Raw genomic sequence first — 12,500 nt, forward strand, 5'->3', positions numbered from 1 at the left:
AATAATTGAAAGCACCAAAATAAGTGGAATTATTTGCAGTTTTAGTAGACATGCTTATGGAATTTTGTTTCCAGTTCATTTTCATTGTTCACTACTTATATGTATGAATGAGATATACTTACAAACACAAACCCACACATGTATCTGTAGCATAAGGAGCTCAGTATTTGCAGGTTTTTGAAAATTATTTTTCTCTCACATCAAAATATAACAAGCATCATTCTCTTTGAATAAATATAGACCTAATTTATCATTAGAGTAGGTGAAAATTTAATCATATGGATATGAAAGTATTATTCATGTATATTTGTCCAAGTTTCTAGGTTCCTAGAAGTAGAAATAATGTACTAAAAATAAATGGGGTGTTTAAGACTCTTGATGGATATTTCAGGTTACTTTCCAGATTATACCAATTTATAACAGAGCTGGCAAGGTTTAGAACTATCTTGAGGTAACTTCATTTAAATTTTTGTTAAGTTGGCTGTTGAAAATATTGTCTCTTTGGTCTTAATTGGCACCCAGAGGAAATTTTCACTTCAAAGCCTGACATGAAGGAACAGTGGAGACTTTTCTGGAAAGTAAAAACTTTACTAATTCAAATGACAAGCATTTCAAGCCTTTATATGTGTAGACAATTTCTAAATTTCAAGAAAAATGGAGATCTGAACTAACATAGCTTGTGAGTATATAAGAAACAGATTTTGTGAGTGATGTCCAATTTCAGTGGAGAGTCATGTTCTATCTCTCATCTCTTTATTGGTGGCATCTTTTGCCAGCTGGAAATGAGCTACAAATATTCAATTAGAATAAATTTTTGGCACTACTTTTTCTTTTTCTTCTGCATTCCCCAAGTATTTACTTCTGATTACATTCTTACTTTGTAAAATATCTCTCTTATCTTTACATATTCATTTATACATATTGATTTTGCAACTGTAACTAGACAAAATATTTGTTTTTCACTTTTACAAAAGTCTGTTGAGTTAGTCAAACTTAATGCATGTTGAAGGGAAACACAGGTGAATTATGTACAAATGGCGTGTATGTGTGGCAGCATGTGTATACTTGGAGTGGATGCATTGAGTAGAATGAGGCCAAAAAAAAGAAAAATAGCTGGGATGTTCCCAATATCTCTGGAACCGCATCCCGTTGTGAGGACCTAGATTTGCAGTGTGGCCATCGTAGCTCCGGGAAGCTGATCAATGCTTATAGCACTAGATTGGAGAAGACTCTTGAGAGTGCCTTGGACTGCAAGGAGATCCAACCAGTCAATCCTAAAGGAAATCAGTCCTGAATATTCATTGGAAGGACTGATGCTAAAGTTGAAGCTCCAAAACTTATGCCACCTGATGCAAAGAGATGACTCATTGGAAAAGACCCTGATGCTGGGAAAGATTGAAGGCAGGAGGAGAAGGGGCTAACAGATGATATGGTTGGATGGCATCACCACTCAATGGACATGAGTTAGAGTAAACTCCGGGAGTTGGTGTTGGACAGGGAGGCTTAGCATGCTACATTCCACGGGGTCACAAAGAGTCGGACATGACTAAGCAACTGAACTGAACTGGGGTAGGCAGACAAATTGTTTTCTTCCTAAAGTTAAAGCTTAGGAGAGTCAATGACCTGCCTCCAAGGCTGTTAGCCAGAGATAGGAGGGACCCAGATTGCCCGTGATCTTACCCTTCCAAACTGCTGCCTCACCCTCTTTGTTGTTCTGTTGCTCAGTCGTGTCTGACTCTTTGCAAGCCCATGGACTGCAGCATGCCAGGCTTTCCTGTCCTTCACCATCTCCCAGAGCTTGCTCAAACTCATGTGCATTGAGTCAGTGATGTCATCCATCCATCTTGTCCTCTGTCGTCCCCTTTTCCTCATGCCTTCAATCTTTCCCAGCATCAGGATCTTTTCAAATAAGTCAGCTCTTTGCATCAGGTGGCCAAAGTTTTGGAGCTTCAACTTCAGCATCAGTTCTTCCAATGAATATTCAGGACTGATTTCCTTTAGGATTGACTGGTTTGATGTTGCAGTCCAAGGGATATTCAAGAGTCTTCTCTGACACCACAGTTCAAAAGCATCAATTATTTGGTGCTCAGCTTTCTTTATGGAAAGAAAGGTTTTTGGATGGGAATCAACTCTCACATTCACACATGACTACTGGAAAAACCATAGCTTTGACTAGATGGAACTTTGTTGGCAAAGTAATGTCTCTGTTTTTTAATATGCTGTCTAGGTATGTCATAGCTTTTCTTCCAAGGAGCAAGCATCTTAATTTAATGGCTGCAGTCACCATCTGCAGTGATTTTGAAGCCCAAGAAAATAAAGTTTCTCACTGTTTTCATTGTTTCCCAATCTATTTGCCATGAAGTGATGGGACCGGATGCCATGATATTAGTTTTTTGAATGTTGAGTTTTAAGCCAACATTTTTCACTCTCCTCTTTCACTTCATCAAGAGGAGCTTTAGTTCTTTGCTTTCTGCCATAAGGGTGGTGTCACCTGCGTATCTGAGGTTATTTATATTTCTCCTGGAAATCTTGATTCCAGCTTGTGCTTCATCCAGCCCAGCATTTCTCATGATGTAGTCTACATATAAGTTAAATAAGCAGTGTGACAATATACAGCCTTAACATACTCCTTTCCCAATTTGGAACCAGTCCCTTGTTCCATGTCTGGTTCTAACTGTTGCTTCTTAACCTGAATACATGTTTTGCAAGAAGTGGTCTGGTATTCCTATCTCTTTAAGAATTTTCAACAGTTTATTGTGATCCATATAGTCAAAGGCTTTGGCATAGTCAATGAAGCAGAAGTAGACGTTTTTCTGGAATTCTCTTGCTCTTTCTATGATCCAACAGATGTTGGCAATTTTATCTCTGGTTCCTCTGCTTTTTCTAAATCCAGCTTGAACATCTGGAAGTTCTCGGTTCATGTACTGTTGAAGCCTGGCTTGGAGAATTTTGAGCATTACTTTGCTAGCGTGTGAGACGAGTGCAATTGTGCAATAGTTTGAGCATTCTTTGGCTTTGCCTCTCTCGGTTTCAATTCCTCTTCCTTCTGTTCCCCAAACTTAAAGCACTAATGAAATCTGGCAGGGATGATCCAGGAAAGTGAGTCTGGTCCCAGCTTCTCCGTCAGCTGTCTCATTCTAACACACTCCCTGCATCCCGCCTCTGGTGCCTCCTGTGACCTGTGGCCCTTCTGGCCCTAGTTCCCCTACCTCTCCCCACTGTGAGGAGCCCAGTGCTCTGAGAACACTATCCGTGGGTGCTCTGTGTTATTTTCTGCTACTGAGCTCACTTGCTCATCCTCATGATCTGATCTCTTTATCTTTTTGTAGCAAGCCTCCCACCATGCTTACCACTGGGTCAGGGTAATCAGATCTGGGCATGGAAAGAGTTACCCAAAGGCCCATAAGTACCAGCCTCAGACAGATTGGTGAGCTCTGAAAAAATATCCATTCTTTGGAGGCAGTTTTGGTGGAACATGTCAATCACAGAAATACCCTTTCTGTGGTTCTGCTCAGTTGAGTAGTATCTGTTCAGATGTTTTCCAGCCTCACTGATGGGCAAAATGTTTCCTGGTTTTCATCTTAGCTGCCAGCTGGGCACCATAAACAAAGAACTATTTGACCAAAGAGCAAGGTTTGGCTTGTTATCAGCAGCCTTGATTCCCACCCCAAAATCTTATATCTGGTGAAATGACTCCTCAGGTTAGCCCAGAATTCCTCTTTTGTTGGGAGACCAGCTTGTATAAAAGGGTTTAACAGTAAATGATGTTGTCATGTTCTGTTTGCAATGGACATGTCAAATTACCCTAACTTTGGAGTACTTCAGAGAAAGTTGCTACTTCAGATCCTTCAGAGCCCTGGACCCTGGAACAAACTTGTCTCAAAGTCTATCACCCTCCCTATCCTCTACCTTCTCTGATGTGCCATAAGCTGGTCCAGGATCTTATGTTGGCTGGCACTTATAAACTTACCCAAAGCACTCAAGATGTCCTTTTTTCCTCATACGCATAGATGCTTTCTGAGTTCTGAGGTGAAATATAGAAGATCTCCAGACAAAACCTTTGCCACTAGAAATTGGGGTGGCTACTCACAATGCTCAGTGCTGTGGAAGGATTTGAAGAAGAGTTAATGAAAATGTTCAGAATTGATTGTCCATCAGTGATCAACTCACTGGAAACATGTCATTATTGAATTGTTTTTTGAAAAATATTCATGGCTCAAATTTGAGCCCTTTAGTGTTGTAAGGGATTAAATATAGTCTCCAAGAAATTCCAAAGTATCTCCAGGAAGCCAAGTGCTATGTGAACCAGATTCCTCACAAATTCTGGTCTTTTATTCAAGGTGCAACACAGCACGCAGCCATGGATTGAAACATGGTAGTAACAAACCCACCAAGACTATTTTTGGACAGTAAATAAATATGGACTTGATCTGGGTATTAGTTGGTGTGAAGGAATTATTATTAACTCTGCTAAGTTGGAAATATGGATGTGGTTTTGTAGAAAAATGCTTACAGAATGTGTTTACAGATTCATATGAAATTCTTTAGGGGTGGAATATTGAATTGTCTGTAATTTACAGTAAAAGGAGTTACTTTAGAAAAAAACCTGTTCTAATCGTGTTTGAAATATGCATTTGGGGGCCAATAGACCTGGATTGCTTTTTTTTTTTTTTCAAAAGAGAAATATAAGCTACAATTGAGCCCATGTTTTTCCAGATCTCAGGGAAGTAACACGCTTTTCCTACCTTCCTAATAGTCTAGGGAGAGAGCATGAAAGTCTGGGGAAAGAAGACTCTCCTGAGAAAAGACAGGGTAAAACACTGCGGTTACCAGAGCTGGAACCCACCTAGATGGGGCAGAGGTTGGGAAAGAAGGAGTGCAAGTGTGAGGGACTCCTACTCTGCCGGGAGCTCATCTCTTTTTTAAAATTTATTTTTTAATTGGAGGAAAATTGCTTTACAATGTTGCGTTGGTTTCTGCCATCAGTTCAGTTCAGTCACTCAGTCGTGTCCGACTCCGCGACACGGTGAATCGCAGCACGCCAGGCCTCCCTGTCCGTCACCAATTCCCAGAGTTCACTCAGACTCATGTCCATCGAGTCAGTGATGCCATCCAGCCATCTCATCCTCTGTCATCCCGTTCTCCTCCTGCCCCCAATCCCTCCCAGCATCAGAGTCTTTTCCAATGAGTCAACTCTTCACATGAGGTGGCCAAAGTACTGGAGTTTCAGCTTTACCATCATTCCTTCCAAAGAAATCCCAGGACTGATCTCCTTTAGGATGGACTGGTTGGATCTCCTTGCAGTCCAAGGGACTCTCAAGAGTCTTCTCCAACACCACAGTTCAAAAGCATCAATTCTTTGGCGCTCAGCCTTCTTCACAGTCCAACTCTCACATCGATACATGACCACTGGAAAAACCATAGCCTTGACTAGACAGACCTTTGTTGGCAAAGTAATGTCTCTGCTTTTCATATGCTGTCTAGGTTGATCATAACTTTCCTTCCAAGGAGTAAGTGTCTTTTAATTTCATGGCTGCAATCACCATGTGCAGTGACTTTGCAGCCCCCCAAAATAAAGTCTAACACTGTTTCCCCATTTATTTGCCATGAAGTGATGGGACCAGATGCCATGGTCTTACTTTTCTGAATGTTGAGCTTTAAGCCAACTTTTTCACTCTCCTCTTTCACTTGCATCAAGAGGCTTTTTAGTTCCTCTTCACTTTCTGCCATAAGGGTGGTGTCATCTGCATATCTGAGGTATTGATATTTCTCCCGGCAATCTTGATTCCAGCTTGTGCTTCTTCCAGCTCAGAATTTCTCATGATGTACTCTGGGTATAAGTTAAATAAGCAGGGTGACAATATACAGGCTTGACGTACTCCTTTTCCTATTTGGAAACAGTCTGTTGTTCCATGTCCAGTTCTAACTGTTGCTTCCTGACCTGCATACAGATTTCTCAAGAGGCAGGTCAGGTGGTCTGGTATTCCTATCTCTTTCAGAATTTTCCACAGTTTATTGTGATCCACACAGTCAAAGGCTTTGGCATAGTCAATAAAGTAGAAATAGATGTTTTTCTGGAACTCTTTTGCTTTTTTGATGATCCAGCTGATGTTGGCAATTTGATCTCTGGTTCCTCTGCCTTTTCTAAAACCAGCTTGAACATCAGGAAGTTCATGGTTCACATATTGCTGAAGCCTGGCTTGGAGGATTTTGAGCATGACTTTACTAGCAACAACACAAATCAGCCGCAATTATGCATATATCACCTCCCTCTTGAGCCTCCCTCCCCTCCCCACAACCTACCCGTCTATGTCATCACAGAACATCAGGCTGGGCTCCCTGTGTCATACAGCCGCCTCTCACCAGCTATCTAGTTTACATATGGCAGCGTATACATGTTGATGCTACTTTCTCCATTCGCCTCACTCTTTCCTGGCCCTAATGTGTCCATACGTCCATTCTCTATATCTGCCTCTCCATTCCTGCCCCACAAATAGGTTCATCAATACCATTTTTCTAGATTCCATATATATGCATTAATATTTGCACCTCATTTTTGCCCCTCCCCTGGGGCTCCAATCCCTGTGTCTCCGTCCTGAGCTTCCACCCCAATCTGGCTTGCCTGCCTCTCAGCCCCTGCAGGAAGCCAAGCCTGCCATTCCCTGGCTTCTGCTTCCCAGGACCCCCTGCATCTTCTTGCTGCACCCTTACACGGCCCGCTTTACAAAAGTGGTCCGTTTGTACGAGAAACCCAGGAGATCCCTCCTCAGACAGATGAATCTAGATAATGTACTGCATAAGGAAACATTACATGAACCCTGACCATGCAATGGATATCTTTAATTCATATGTAAATAAAACGAAGGCACAGAGTTATTTGTTTTAAGATGTAACTATCTCACTTTTCATTCACATCATGAACTTTTTATAGTATGTCACATTGGGTGATATGGTGGGCACAATAATGCCCTCAGACATGTGCGTGTCCTACTTCTGAGAGCCTGTGCATATATCATCTTCATGAGCAAAGGACGTTTCAGATGTGACAGGGTCTTGAGATGGGGAGGTGTCATCACAGGAGCCCTAAAATTGGAGAGCCTCATGGCTGTGGCCAGGGAAAAAGATGTGATGATAGGAACAGGATCAGGGAAAAGGCATCAAAAGTGAAATATTATAAACTTTGAAGATGGAGGAAGGGGCCTCTAGCCAGGGGCATCCTCCAGAATCTGGAAAATGGATCCAAGCAAGAAATAGACCTGTTAGAGCCTCCAGGAGGAACGCAGTCCTGCTGACACCTGGATTTTAGCCCAGTGAGACCCGTGTCAGACTTCCACCCTACAGTACAGTAAGATGACGAGTTTGTGTTGTTCATGGCAATGTGTTATGGCAGGCATAGAAGTCTAGGGCAGATCGCTTGGGATCTGCCCTAGGTAGATTCAAGGTATGGCTCCTTGAGCTCAGGCTGGTCTGCCATGTGCTCTGGTGGCACTGTGGTAACAAACCCGCCTGCCAATATCAGTTCAGTTCAGTCGCTCAGTCGTGTCTGACTCTTTGTGATTTCATGGACTGCAACACAGCCAGGCCTCCCTGTCCATCACCAATTCCCGGAGCTTGCTCAAACTCAGATCCATCGAGTTGTGATGCCATCCAACCATCTCATCCTCTGTCGTCCCTATGCCAAATAGGAGACATAAGAGATCTGGGTTCATTCTCTGGGTCGGGAAGATCCCCTGGAGGAAGAAATGGCAACCCACTCTAGTATTCTTGCCTGGAGAATCCCATGGACATAGGAGCCTGGTGGGCTACGGTCTGTAGGATCACAAAGAGTCAGATATGACTGAAGCAACTCAGCAGGCACGCACATGTGAAAGTTCTCTCTCTGTTTGCTGTGGAATTGTGCTCCTCCTAATCTGTCTCCTGTTTGGATTCTTAAACCGTGGCGTGCAGCCATCTTTCAGTTTGCCTTTACCTTAAGGTAGGCCGGTGGCTCTTTTGAAATGTCCTGCCTCCAAAGAAAGGAGAGCCTTTCTCACTTTTCTCAGCCTGTTAGACAGCAGCAATGTGATATGGGTTGCAGGAAAATTGCTTCTTTATCCTACTGTTTCCAGGAGTTGGAAGTTGTATTTTGAAGGAGCAGAGCAAGAGGGGACTATAATTCCAGAATTATAGATCCCAAGTCACTGGTTTACCTGGCATTGCTCAAGAGGACATTAACTATATTGAAAACTATTCCCTCTGCCACTCAGTCCCACACACCGTTCTCTTCCTCGCCTTAGTTTTTGCTGCTCTGAGGGCTGTCTGGGTTTTTGGAAATGCACCCAGAGCCCTTCAGAGTGAATTTCAAAGGTCCCACCTAACTTGGAATTTAGGCACACTACCTTATATGTGCCCTCCCGTGTCAGAAAAGCTGGCTCTTTTCCTAAGGTATTATATGTAATAGATGCAGAGGAAAAACAGATTCCACGTGTACAGACTCCCTACACAGCATCTCCAGAAGGGAAAGCTGCATTTAATAAATGGAAATAAATCAGCCTTCCAGAGGACCTGGGTCTTAAAAAGGTCTCCTGTTACTCAGTGTGATTTGTGCTTTCTAATGGGGTCCTTACTCTAATCCCCACCCTCTCATTTGAGAGGTTACAGAGATGCTTGTTCTCTGTATAAAGTCAGCTGGTCCTCAGGTGATGGTTTACTCCACCCCATCTCTCATTCTGCAGCTTCCTTCATTTCTCTCAAATAATGCAATTAAAATACCTAGCCCAGTGCTGACACATAGCAAATGTTCAACAAAGGTTAGCTATTATTATAACTCCTTCTATTAAGAGTTATTACAATTAGAGATAATTTTTTTATAATTGGAGAACTTTTAGAAAACACAGGTTAAGTACAGAATGTTCTTGTCAAATGTACGTAGAGGAAATCCCAATTTCCTTTAGATTTCTGTTCCATTATAACAGACACGTCACATGAGGGAATTTCCCCAGAAAACATTTGAATTGAAAGTGAATTTTAAAGACAAATGTTAAAATTGCATTCTTTATATGCACTGGTAAGCTTATTCATAATTTCCTACACTTGCACCACATTATAGAATTCATTTTAAGCCTATGAACAATTTTTTTTAACTCTATGACTCTATCCCAAAGATGTAAGGAATGTTCTGGTTCTAGCATCAGTGATGGCTGTCCTTTACAGGCCAGGCTGATGATAGAAGATGCTGCTAGGGAACTGTGATGCCTAGTAATGATGGTGATTATAGATTTACAAAACATTAGAGGCCAGCCGGCAGCTGGTCCGATGACATCAGAGTCAAAGTAGGCACCCGTATTATAATGATCAGGAAGATCAGAGTGGCCCTGGGGCTCTAAATAGCAAAAAGAGATATGGCTAATGGATAATGGTACTCTAGAGACAAGATATATAGTAGCTAGCAAGTGTATTGCTTAATGTATGCAATCGAAACAAGCCAGAAGACTGAAGGCAGATACCTAAGTGAACAGTCACAATCCCTTGTACGATGCATTAAAGCCCCACTTAGCCTGCACACACACAGAGTAGTCTTGAAAGACAGTGATGAGAGAAGAGCCTCGGAATGTGCAGTTTGGGCACTGTACCTTATTGCATGGGCTGCTCAAGGGTGGCATTATTGGTAAAGAACATGCCTGCCAATGCAGGAGATATAAGAGACATAGGTTCTATCCCTGGGTTGGGAAGATCCCTTGGAAGAGGGCGTGACAATCCACCCCAGTGTTCTTGCCTGGAGAATCCCATGGACAGAGGAGCCTGGTAGGCTACAGCCCATAGGGTTGCAAAGAGTTGGACACGACTGAAGCAATTTGGCATGCAAGCATACACCTTATTGCGTAATTATGTGCAGAAAGAGAAAACATTCTAAGCAAGATTAAAAGTAAACTCACGAGCATTTCGAGTTTTTTAGCTTGTTGGTCAAGGCCCTTGATGGAGAAAGCTTGAAAAACTGGAAACGAGAAAGTGTGAGGAACGTGCATGTGTATGGAACAATGGAAAAGGAAAGTGTGAAGACTTTTGTATCACATGTTAATGTCCACTGAGAGCACTCACAATAGAAACGGCACAAACAGCCAAGTGGTGAGAATGGCTCAGCCAGCTGATTTCAGGCAGCTTACGTCTTTGGCAACCCTAGTGCTGGCACAACTGGTACATGAGCACAGTTGCTATGGTAACAAGGATGGAGCTTCTGGAGGAATGGGCTTGCTCAAAAGTAGGGGCTCCTACCTGCCAGGTCTGATCCATCTAATGCGAAGCTACTTGGAACGGACTAACACCGAACTACAATGTGGTATCAGCACCCTCCATCACAAAGCCTTCTAGCCACCTGGTGGCAAGCTGATTCCATCAGCCCTGACGCCTCACTCTGGCAGGGGCCTGGCATCACCCTGACCGTGACCAACATGCATCCTGGGTGTAGGTTTGCCTTCTCTGCCTTCAGAAAAGACGTTGCCACCCAAGGTTTAGATGGTTAGATCCGCCTATGGGGATTCCACACAACATCACTTCAGATAAGCGGCCCACTTCACAAGGAAGTGGATCCTTTCCTATATTGCATCCTGCGGAAACCACTTTTCAGCAAGCAGAGAAATAATTCTTAAAAATACAGCTGAGACATCAGTCTGGACACAGTTCATTGTGAGAATGGGGCATTTGCAAAATGTAATATTTATCTTAAATATTTACCATAAATGACCACAGTACAGTGCTACGCCCCAAGTTGGAATATAATGATTTAGAAACTGTGGGTAAAATCTGTGGGTACCACACTTGCCATCAGCCCTAATAACCCACTTATGGTCCCTATCTAACAGAGAAAATATATATCGGTGGTATTTCAATATGTCTGTAGCAACCAGCTAACAAATATGCCATATAATTGATTTCCAGTAATAATAAAACCTATACAACAGTTAGGAATAGCTCTAGCAAGAATATAGATCTTTATGAATAAAATTCTTTATAAATAAAAATATAGTTATGCATAAATAATAAAGCTAAATACATGAAGAGGTAAACCATTTTCAGTGAGGGAAAAACTCAATAGTGTGAATATATAATATCTTCTTAAGAAGTCTATAATTTCAATTCAAACTCATGGAATGTTACAGTGTCTTTTTATGAATTGTAAAATTCTAATTCTTATTCCTATCTTCAAAGTAATTTGAAGGAACAGAAGTAACCATTTTCCTTATTGTCTATCATAATTTAATATGAAGAAAAAAATGTTTTAATAAAACAATGTTCAAGAATAGACAGAACTTATTAAAGTATAGAATGTATAGGCATTTTCACATAGATGTGGGTTAGTTAATATAGAAAAATAAGAAGATTTAAAGTCAATTGAGGGAAATGGGCTATCTAATATAATTGTGTGGGAACTTTTAGCTACAAACATTAAAAAAAAGGTTAGCTCTCTACCTCTTGTATCATTCATAAAAATAAGTTCCAGATGGGTTATAGAATTAAACAATAGTAATTTTAAAAGTTAAAAATAATTTAGGAGAGAGGATGTTTATGATTTAGGAGTAAAAAGACCTAAAATAAGAAATGCATACTAAACTCATAAAGACTGACGAATATGATGACACATTTAAAACTGTAAAATCAAAAACATTTTTAAAATGTTGCAAAAGTATAGATATTACCTCAGAAAGTTGAAAAAGTTATAAGTAAATATTAAAACATATGTAATAGGCATAAGACCAATATCCTAAATATATGAAAACCTTTATTCAATAAATGACAAACACAAATAGAAAAATCATCAAAATATTTAAAGTGGCTGTTCACAGTAAAGGAAATAAAATTGTCAGCAACATGTAATGACTGATAGTCAATTCTTACCTAGAAGTATCCATTTAAAGCAGTAGTGATATCATTTAAAACCATGAGTGTGGTGAAATTTTTAAAGTTTGATAAAATTAGTAATGACAAGGAAGGGATTAAAGCAACTGCACACTCTGATATAGCCGCTTTAAAGGGCAATTGTTAGCAATGGTAATATCTGAAATGGACATAAATTTTGACTCAGAATTCTACTTCTTAGACATTCTTGTTAACTCTCCTAGGAAAATAATCACTTAGATTCATGCAAAGACAGGTACAGGGATGTACAAGGATGTTAGCTGTGACATCGGTTGTAATTGCAAACATTAAATAAAATAAAAATGGAACAATCGAAACTCCATCAGTATAGAAATCGCAGGGGGTAAAAGGACATGGACATTATACACAGCGGCACTAAAAGCTCTGTCAGATATTACCTAGTGACAAAATAGCTACAACACAATATGTGCCATGCCAGAGATTTATGTAAAAAGAAAAACAGGTACACATCACATAAGCACAGAGACAAATATTTTTACAGATGCAGTGCTGTCCAACAGAATTTTCAATGATACGAATTTCCTATCAGTTCAGTTCAGTCGCTCAGTCGTGTCCAACTCTTTGCGACCCCATGGACTGCAGCACGC

The sequence above is a fragment of the Bubalus kerabau genome, chromosome 1 (genome assembly GCF_029407905.1).
Source record: "Bubalus kerabau isolate K-KA32 ecotype Philippines breed swamp buffalo chromosome 1, PCC_UOA_SB_1v2, whole genome shotgun sequence".
Lineage (NCBI taxonomy): Eukaryota > Metazoa > Chordata > Mammalia > Artiodactyla > Bovidae > Bubalus > Bubalus kerabau.